Source organism: Prinia subflava, chromosome 16 (genome assembly GCF_021018805.1).
Source record: "Prinia subflava isolate CZ2003 ecotype Zambia chromosome 16, Cam_Psub_1.2, whole genome shotgun sequence".
Lineage (NCBI taxonomy): Eukaryota > Metazoa > Chordata > Aves > Passeriformes > Cisticolidae > Prinia > Prinia subflava.
The window spans coordinates 13,912,081-13,922,456 of NC_086262.1; positions in this window are offsets into that span (position 1 = coordinate 13,912,081).

Sequence of the window (10,376 nt, forward strand, 5' to 3'; positions counted from 1 at the left end):
ACCGGATGGATGGAGGGATGGATGGATGGATGGATGGATGGATGGATGGATGGATGGATGGATGGATGGATGGATGGATGGATGGATGGATGGATGGATGCAAATGATTCTGCAGCACACTCACATGAGCCTGGTCTATCAGCATGTTTAAAGAGGGAAAGGTTCTGTAGTCTGGTGGGCAGGTCACTGTCACATAGCTGGTCTCACAGACAGATGAGGAAATCTCTCCCTGGCTTCAGTCATGACAAACCTTCCTCACTCCTCTCGCTGTGTCATAGAACACAACTGGTGGAATTGTCACTCAGTCTGTGCACACAAAATGTTTAGTGCTCATCCCACCCAGCAGAGTACAATGGAAGCACAAACACTAGAGATAGGAAAAAATTGTATCTTTTGAGAATAAGTGTCAGAGTCTGACCAAAGGTCAGATAGTGACATGGAAACCAGCCAGAATGAGAATTGATTATTTTTAGTAGGCAGCTCTGTTTTCAACTGTTGTTCTACCTGGGTTGTTGTAGCCTTAGAGTCACTCCTCCTAAGCACACAGTGAAGGTTGCTCTTGAAGAATGAGGGTGGAAAGGGATTAATCAGTTCTCCCAGCAAACATAACGTGGTACAGAAGAGAGGAAGGATTTGTCCAGCTTTAAAGTACCCCAAAATTGGCAGCAGTTACAAAAAAAGCTTTAAACTGATGGGCAAATATGGAAAGCAAACAAATTTGCTCTGCTGAGCAGGGACAAATAGCATCTAGATAATCTAAGAGAAAGATTTCGCTTTTGCCTAATCCTCATGGCATTTCCAGCCCAAAGATTTCTGGGAATCTGGTGGAGTTCAAATCACATGACATTTCTAGCCAGCCTTGCTGACCAAGGACTTTGGGATCTGCCCTGACAATTAGTCAAAATGAAATGCTTTGGGCTTAGCTATTAACAGTGTCTGTCTGGAGCTCTGTGCTGTGAGTGGAGCACCAATCTCCATGAAATCCCAGGAAGCCTGACTAATGCCCTTGACTGTAGCAGACTCAACCTAGACCATCAGACGTGGGGCCGAGATGTTTATTTTGTGCTTTACCCATTTTTAGGGTCAGTGGGGTTACTGAAAGAAGCTACCAATCTGTATGGTACCCTGAAATAGTGCTGCTACAAAAGTACCTGCTGTCATCTGCTCTTTACCCTGGGATTTACCAACTCCTGCCTCCTCTTTTCTTACTCCACACCTTCAACATTGCTCCTTCCTCCCTTCTTCCCTCATCCCCAGCCCTGCGGATTGAAGGCTGTGGTTTCATTTTGTCTTCTTACACATTTGAAACTGCAGCTCCTGCCTCCAGTTCCAGGCCACCGCTGAGGCTGGGCATGGTCTGGGCTGTTGGTGTCCAGAGCTGCTCCAGTGTTCCTGTTAGGCTTTCCAGCCCCACGGGCTCTCTCACACAGCACAGAGCTCCTGCTCCGACCTGCAGGAGCTGGCTCATGCCTGGCAGGACTCGGGCTCTGTGGTGGGCAAAAGGAGCTGCAGCGCTGGAGCCCATCCGTCCTTGGAAGTGCTGTAGTTGCATTTCAGGAAATGTTTATGGCTCGGGTAATGTGCAGTAACCTTCCTCTGGACATCTTGGAGACAAGCACTGGTGCTTGTCTGGGCACCTGCCACAGCTCCACAGAAGGGATCTTGGTGGGAGTTGCCAGAGTGAGTTGGATTCAGGCTCTCAGCCTTCAGCAGGCTCCAGAGTACTTGGCACGGGGTCAAGGCTCTCACAACAGCTGTGCCCCTTTGCTAATGGTTTGACAAATAGGAACATTTTTGCATTTGTCACAAAATCCCCAGGCCTGTCGCTTTCAAGTTTCTCAAGGCTTTAATTCCATGCCAGTATATTGGGCTGGGGGGAGAGAGGGAGAAGCAATGCTCCACAGATGTCCAAGGCTGGAATATCCTGGGAAGCATTAATCCTCTGAAGACAAATATTCCGTGAAGAGAGAGATTTTAAATATGTGCTGCGTTTCTACAAACACTTTAAGCTGGCATAAGCCAGCTCTGCAACAACTCCTTTCAGAGTGCAGTCCACCATTCCCATTCCTCTGCCTTCTTCCTGGCCCAGTACTGCTCCTTTCCCCATGCTGGCACCAGCACACATGTGACTGTGAAGTGAACCAGGCCAGGGAACTCTGCCAGATTAAAACTAAACATTTTCCCTTTCCCCAGGTTGGTTTCAACCTGGATGAGTTCCCTGATGTGGTTCATTGCGGGGCCACAAGAACACTTGTGCTGGCACAAGGTAGGGAGTAGCAGAGGGAGTGAGGAGGAATGTGGGCTGCGGCTGTGGGGAAGGAAAGGCCATTTCCTTCAGCAGCAGTGCTGGTTTATGCTGGCTTAGAGACTTGGTGTATCTGTGGTGTTAATTGCTGAAAATTATGTGCTTCAAACTGTGTGTCATAGCTGAAAGATTTTCAGGAATAAAAGCCTCTCTCACTTTTAAAATGGCACCCGATTTCTTAAGTTCTTCTTAGGTTAAAGTTTGGTGGGTCAGAGTCAAAACCAAGTTTATAGTGTTACTATGCCAAATAATTGTCAGTCTACCTAGGCATGATAAAAAGGGAGATGGGGCATGGGGCAAAGAAAAACTGCTTCTAAAATTATGCAGCAGATTAGGAGCAGAGGCACAATGACCTGGCATGTCTCCTTGCAGCCTGGTTCCCACCAGTGGCTTCCCTCTCTCTCTATAAGGCAAGGAGAAAACCAAGTCAGTTGGCTGCCACACGGCACTCAGTTCCCATGTGCATTGATGGTGAACGTTTATTATGTGTTTATTTAAATATCAAGGAGAATAAATCATCTGAGTGGCAGCTTGGTGAATGATTTTTCAGAAGTTGTCTCATTTATCCTAATAAAACGTGAACTAATTCATTTATCTGAGTGAAGCTTTCTCTGGATTTATGGTGATGTAGCTGAAAGCAGGATTGGCCCCATGACTCTGTGGCAGCATTAGTGAGGATTCTGCTTCCAAATACTACTTGTGTTCTACTGAGTTCATCTGAGGCATCCACTAAGTTTTGGAGCACAACTCTGCCTTTCATTTATAGCTGTAACCAACAGGAAGATACCAAAATCTGGCCCATTCATGGAATAATGGACATCAGCAGAAGTTTTCTGGTTTTGCTCCTGTGCAGTTCCACTGGGCAAGGGACTCATTTCAGCCATGCTGGGCCATGCTGGGGTCACTGTGTCTGCTCTGGCCAAGGGTTTTTCTAACAGGGAGATTTGAGATGTTCATTGTGCTCCTCGTGTATGTAATGCACACTGAATCAGCCCATCAGATGGATTTTGAAGGGGAGGTTCTTGTGCATGAGAAATTCCCCTTTCTAAGAAAAAGCCCTTTAATTGCAGTTCTTTTCTTCCCCTTTTCTTTGGTTCCTTAGAATGTTATTGTTTTCAACTGAGAGGATAATTTAAAGTGACTCTTGACCATATTCCCACCTGAGGAGAGATATACTTGAAGTGATTTGCATATTTATTGAATATATGCTCCTAGGATGGCCACGCTGCAATGTCGTGTCTCATTTACAGCTCGTTCCTGCTGGCTCTCCAGCTTGTTAAAGGAAAGACACTGTAAAAAGAAAACAAGTGTTATATGTGGACTACAAACATAAAAGTGACTGAAGTATGGAGGACATGGGATAGATTGGCAGCCTGAAAATATAATAAACCATTAAAGAATTAAAAGGAGGCCTGCTGAGCTTGTTGTTTAATTACTTCTAGTGATGAAGAATGCCAATAATTATGATTTTTAAGCCTCTGTGACATTTACTTTTGTAAGACCTTCAGAGGTTGGCTTTAGTAAAACCTGCTGAAGCTACTCTTAAGGAGCTAAGATGAAGCTTGCAATGCTAGTTTTTACAAAAAGAATGCATTTTATGCATCTGTGCTCAGCCTACTGGATGCTCACAGCCTGTAGCAAACACATCCAGCCCGAGCCAGTCAAAGCAATGGGGTGGTCTGGTCACACATTTGTGACAGAGCCTGAGATGAGTGGTAGAAATGGCAATTCAAAGAGTGGGTTTGTTGGAGTGCCTTTGGCATTTCCCATTTTACAGGTGTATCACTAATGAGAATTGAAGTGGCCCCAGATGTTGGCAGTGGTAGAATTTCTCTGATAAGACAAAGTTAAAGGATTAGTAAACTCTCAGTTCCTGGAGATTCTCTGTGATAATTTCACAACCCAACATTTTGATAGCCCTTTTAACTCAATGGAGATGATAAAAAAATTAAGATTATAAAAATATAAGAGAAATTAGGGTCATTTTAAAATGCCATGCCATAACTTATTTGAAGGATCTCATCATTCCAGAATAATTTCCTATGCACTGCAATAATATTGTCCTTATACTAGTCTTTGGTATTCAGATGGATTAAATTTTACCATAAGTTATTAGAAACTATAAATAAGATCTCAGTCTGATTAAAATCCTTCAGAGAAATGTAAAATAATAATCTGGAGAAAAAAAATCACATCTTAATTACAATATCAAATAAGATTATTTGTAACAACAGTGATACACTGTTTTGTTTTAGTGTCAGAAAAAATGTGTATATTTAATGAAAAGATGATAGCCATGTGGTTTTTATACATAGCTATTGTTCCTTATTTATTTTGGTACGGGTGAGAGTAGAACTTCATCCCGAATTCTGAAAGGCTTTCTGCATACTATATCACCTCACAAAATCATTCTTGTGAAAAAATCTAGCATTTGAAAACCTTCACTTCAAGGAGTTTGAAAAGATTCTTTTTCTTTCTTTTACACCTCCACAAATATTCTTCAATTTTTTTTAACCAGAATCCTTATGAAGACTTTATTCTTATTTCGGTTCCCCAACACCCAGAGAATAAGTATTGTTGCAGAGACAAGAAGAGATACTTTTTGTTTTACCAAAAAATGCTTAAAAATATTTTTAAAGGGCATGAGATGTTTTGTGTTAAATATTGCCAATGCTGAAAGATGCTGAAGGTTTCATTTGAACAGCTTGGTGCAAGGTTCCCTCTTTCAACAAGTCTGTGTCTCAAACTCTGTTGTGCAATAAAACCAGCTGCCAACTATTTTGAAAAATAAACTGCCTAAGTTGGATTCCTGTTAAGCAATCAGCTTTAATCCTCTGGAGCTTTGTTCCTCTTTGTTGAAGTCTGGGTTAACCTCCATCATTTCTTGGGCTGTAATAACTTGGTTTTGTAGAGCAAGCCTTCCTTAAAGCTCTGCTTGGACACAGGGCACTTCCCAGTTCCCAGGACAGTTGATTTGTGTGTTTGGATACCTCTTTAAGCACCCAGCTCTGACCTTTATGAGATTCTGAACAGCACAGAAGAGCACTTGCACATGGAGAGCAGTTTCACAGTTATCTTGAGCTGACCTAAATCAGCACAATGCTGAGAGGACTGGTCTTGCCCTCCTATCTCTGTCTGGAGACAGGTCTTTTGGAAAAGTAAGGATCATTTGGAGCATGGTTTCACAACAGCTTAAACCAGTCTGTGCTGGGACTGGCACAGCTTCTGGCTGTGCATTCCCTCCATGCTCACCGTTGGATCAGAGTTCACAAACTAATGACTTTTTTCTTCTTGTAGTGTTAATTTTTCTGCCACCTTCATGACCTGAACTGGGTCATGCAGGAGGGAGTCCAAGTCCTTTTCCTGTGCCAAGAACAAAATGGAATGTGCACAGCAGTATCTATTAGGACAGACCTTGACAAAGAGGCTATGAGACTGTCAGCAAGAGAAACACATCTGATCCAGTCAGTTGGGCTAGGACTTTCCTCTTTTGGTTTTCCAGTATATTTGCAAACACACTCGTATTTGGTTTTTTTGTTGTTGTTGTTTAAACACCTCTCTTTCTTGTCTGGGACAGGTCTGCTCCCTGCTCTGGCAGCTGACAATGCATTTCCTTCTGCTGAGAGTCCTCGCAGACTCCCCAGGGTTGCCAGTACACAGAGAAGAGGGTTGCTAGAGGCACTTTCACACCTACTAATGGAAGAGTCATCAAAACTGGTCTCTGGGAGAAATGATTTCTCCTTGAAAGTGAAAAGAGTTAAATCATGGTGGGTGCTTCCTGACATAAAATTCAGCCCATGAGAGGAGACTGGTGGCAGGGAGGGACTTGTCTCTTTTTAGGACTATACCCACCTTCTGAACACTCTGTCTCTGCTTGCTTCTTGTCTTACAAGAATATGCAAAAGATGACAAGTATCTTTTGCAAGGTCTGCAGCTATTTACTACAGAATTTGTAGAGAAAAACAGTACAGCCTTCCTGTTTCCCCTCCAAACCCAGGACCGTGAGATTATTGCTGCAGCAAAAGCATTAAGGCTCTTGCTGGAAGAGTTTTTCTCTCGTTTGCATGGGAGTTACAGGCAGGACTTGGGTAACAGGCTAATACCCATCAACACATTTTTGATGTCACTGCGCTGTTCCCCTCTACTTGAGCTGACAGCTGATGGCAGGACTTGGCTGCATCTCCCCTGCATTGAGATGTCAGATGCAGGGAGATGGAGCAAGCTTGAGCAGCCAGCCGTGAGCAGAGTGAAGCAGTGAGGGATGACTCTCTGCTCCAGGGCGTGAGGTGCCATTGAGAGCCTGACCTTTTGAATACAAAGCATTTGTCAGAAATCCAGAGAAAAACGAGCCGAACCAGTCAGGGTGGCTCTGCCTTTCTTTTAAGGGAAGCTCATGTATTTAAGCAGACACACCTACCCCCAGGCATGACCCAGACACTGTATGCAGGGATCTCTGATGGTACTGGGGGGGCTGTGTTCATTCCAGTTAGCAGGAGAAGTAAACCTCACACCCTTGTGTGAGCTCTTTGCTCATTCCAGATGGAAGTCCAGTAACTCCCATTCTAGCCAGGGCAAGGTTGAAAAGGGTAACAAGATGTTAAAGGCCCCATGACATGGGTGTAGGCAGCTCTACAAAAAGGTATGTGAATCCTAAATATCCTGTCCTGCACCTTGGAGTTTCAGTGCTCAGTGACTGCCACACAGCCAGCCTCTCTCAGAGGCTGTCTCCCAACACCTCTGAGACTCCCTGAGTCACCACTCTCCAATGCAGATCTCCCAAAATCTCATGCCTGGAGCTCTGGACTCCATGACTGAATCCCCCGTGATGTTCTCCCACAGACAGCCCTGTAGGTTCTCAGCTTCACACCTTGGTGGTCGTGGCAGGAGGATGAGGGTGTGAATGGCAGCTCAGATCGGGAGAGGGCAGTGAAGTTTATGCGCCCTAGAGTCCCTGTCAGAGGCACTTCTGTGCATCACAGCTAAGAGTTGTGTCCATCCAGATCTGGAGAGCTGATACACAACATGCATCTTCCCATGTGAGAGAGGTCACAGGCTGCTCTGTGTAGCAGCATGAGTAGTATAAACCCTCTTTACACTCCACCATTCCAAGTATGCTTTTTCCAGGAGCATTTCTTCCCTCCTCTATTAGATCTGCCTTAAGCCGCTGCAGACCTGCACCCCCAGTAACCTCCCGGGACTCTTGGAAACGTCCACCATGGCATAACACATCAGCACATTCCAGAGTCACTTTTAATTCTGCTCTCCTCCCTAAGCCGTTCACGCACGCAAATCTCCTCTGTGGATTAAGAAAGGCAGAACTCCAGCTGGGATGGACCCCCTCCCGATTCCTGCGCCTTTCTGCAGCAGCAGACAGAACAATTCGCCTTCCGAGCGAACCTCGGAATCCTGCGGGGTAAAGACCCAGCGGGATGAGGAACCGGCGGGACGGGGAGCCGCGTCCTGGCTGTCGTTCCGTGCTCGGCCCTGACACCTAGTGGAACAATTCCTCTAAAGCACCTCAAGCTGAGCGGCAAAGATCAGGGTTTGCTTCCCTGCGAGGCTCGATGGAGTAACCATTCGTCTGTATGATCGTTTCTTGTATTGCACTTCACACTGCCAAAGGATTTGTTGCGGGAGAAAGGAGGAGGTGGCTGCATGAGCAAGCAGAACACACTTTGGGTAGTAGTTTTTACCTTTTGCTCCAAATCTGAACTTCCTTTTTGCTGTCAGGTGGATGATCTTTTCACTGCAGCAATGACAAACATCAGTTTCACAGTTACTTCTTGGTTAACACCATTAAATGAAAACCAACTGTGACACAATCCCAAGAGACCATAGGGTAAAACTGTCAGAGAGCTCATAATAAACCTTGTGAAAGATGCAGAATTGCTATAGGCTAAATTTTCCACCTGGCTTCTCAGAACACAGCTGTGCCACTTGTAAGTACCACTGTTTGCACACACGACCCTTGCTCTGTTTTCACAGGTGAGAAAGGAGCTCTCAGTGCACGGAAACACTTTGTCTATATAAACCAGATTTTTCAACTGCTCAGCTGGAAGTGATGCACATAATTGTCTTTCATAAGGAAATGCATAAAAACCTCATTGCAGCTGAGAGGCCAAATGTGGTTTTTTTGCTCTTGGAAAGTTGTGGAATGTTTGTGATGCACTTTGTGTAGGAGCTGGAAGCATTACGATGAGAGTGACGACAAAGATGACCAGCTGTTGTTGAGGTACAACAGGAATCTTTATAAGATTTAGAGACTCTGCATTTGTGGTGCTTGATCACTAGCACAGACAAATTGAGTTTCCCATGGCCAGACAGCCCTGCAAGGGGCTGGGTCTAAAAGGTTCATGCCCTCTCATATGCAAGTCAGATCTTTAGAAAGGCCAAACCTCATTCTTCTACATTCTTCAAACAGGGACACAGAGAAAGGGGCAGGAATGCCTTAAATGGCCCCTGGAATTTCCATCCCAAAGTTGGAGTGCTCAGAGATGTGCTTCAAGGTGCCTGGCCAAGTGGCTGACTAACCCTGGGGCCAGTTACTGCCCATCAGCTGACTCTGCCTGTGAGGCACGCCTTACCTCATCTCTAATGCCAGCAGAATTGGTTACTGGCCTGTGCTGATTGTTGGTAACTTATTAAACTGCTTTTGGTTGTGTGTCTGGACCTTAAAAGTCTGATCTGAGACAGCTGAAGTAGAATCAGAGCTAAAGCTTTTTGTACTTTCTGCTTCTGCTACCTGTTTCTTCATCAAATTCAGGGGAGAGGCAGTGTCAGAGAGCTCCTGCAGAACAGGGGCATCTCTGCTGTTAATGTGCTGGGCACTGCCTCAGTCTCAGGGCCAGGGCTTCTCCTGGTGGGTTTATTTAGAATTTGCACAGTTTGATCACTGCACAAGTCTTAAACAAGGAATTAATTGAGATTTTAATAAATGGTCACTGCATGCTAATTGAGTACCCACTTGATTATTTAAAGATATTATGTGAAGTTTGTGTAATTGGTTACATTGGTATTAAATTAGCATATAAAATCTCCTGCAACTCTCATATGATTTAATGAGGCTGTTATCGTGCGTGAATAAAACAGTGATTGATGAGTGAAAACCTCTTTTCCGAGCACCAAGATTGTTTAATAAAGTCAGAAATATTTCTGACATGCACTGAGTTACTCATGTTATGCAGGTCACTTTTTGACAACAGAGTGACCTATGTGTATAATGAGGACTTTGAGACTGAAGTGGATTCCTAACTAACGCAGCATGTGACTGGATTTGGACCTGCAGTCTCACAGCAGCTCATGAAAAAAAGAGAGGTCACTCCTCTGTCCTGGCTGAACTCCTCTCTTTTTAATTGTCAAGCACTGAAATGAACTGAGCTGTATTTCAGGGGGCAAAAGAATAGAAAATATAAAAGGCAAGCAAAGGCAAGCAGTAATCTGGAGAAGGACAATTTGAAGCTTCTTCTCACATTACTGTAATCCTGATGCCAGTTCCATTTGACAGCTCAGAGCTGCCTCATGTGTGGTCTGTCTTGGGTGTGCTGAAAACCCAGCATCAGCCCAGGGACAGCCCAACCAAACTTCCCCTCCTCTGGCTATAACTCCCATCTCCTACTGTTCTGGCAACAGAAAGGTGCAGTGTCCTAAGAGAGCCTTTGATGGCCATTACAGGAATTGGTCTTGTGGTGTGTTGCACTGATTTGGGGCCAGAGCATGTGGATAAATGGCACCAGTAGATGCATTTGAGCAAAGCCACTCCAGCAGCGTGGGGGAGAGGGGACATTACCCTGCAATGAACTGCTTTGCTGGAATGCTTTGAGGTTCACTGGCAATTGGTGTAAAGGACGAACAGCCACATTGGCAGGAACTGAGGGGTGTTTGCAGGGGGTGTGGAGTGACTCCTGCTCCTGTGTTCCAGGGTACTCAGCCGCATAAGGTGAAAATATGGATGCTAGGATTTGATGTAACTGAGCCCTGCTCTGCCCGTGTGGAAAGCAGATGTTCTCAAGTTTCCAGGTGTTGAGAAATGCTGCGCCAAGCTTGTGGAAAAGCTTGCCAGGTAGTTTGAAGA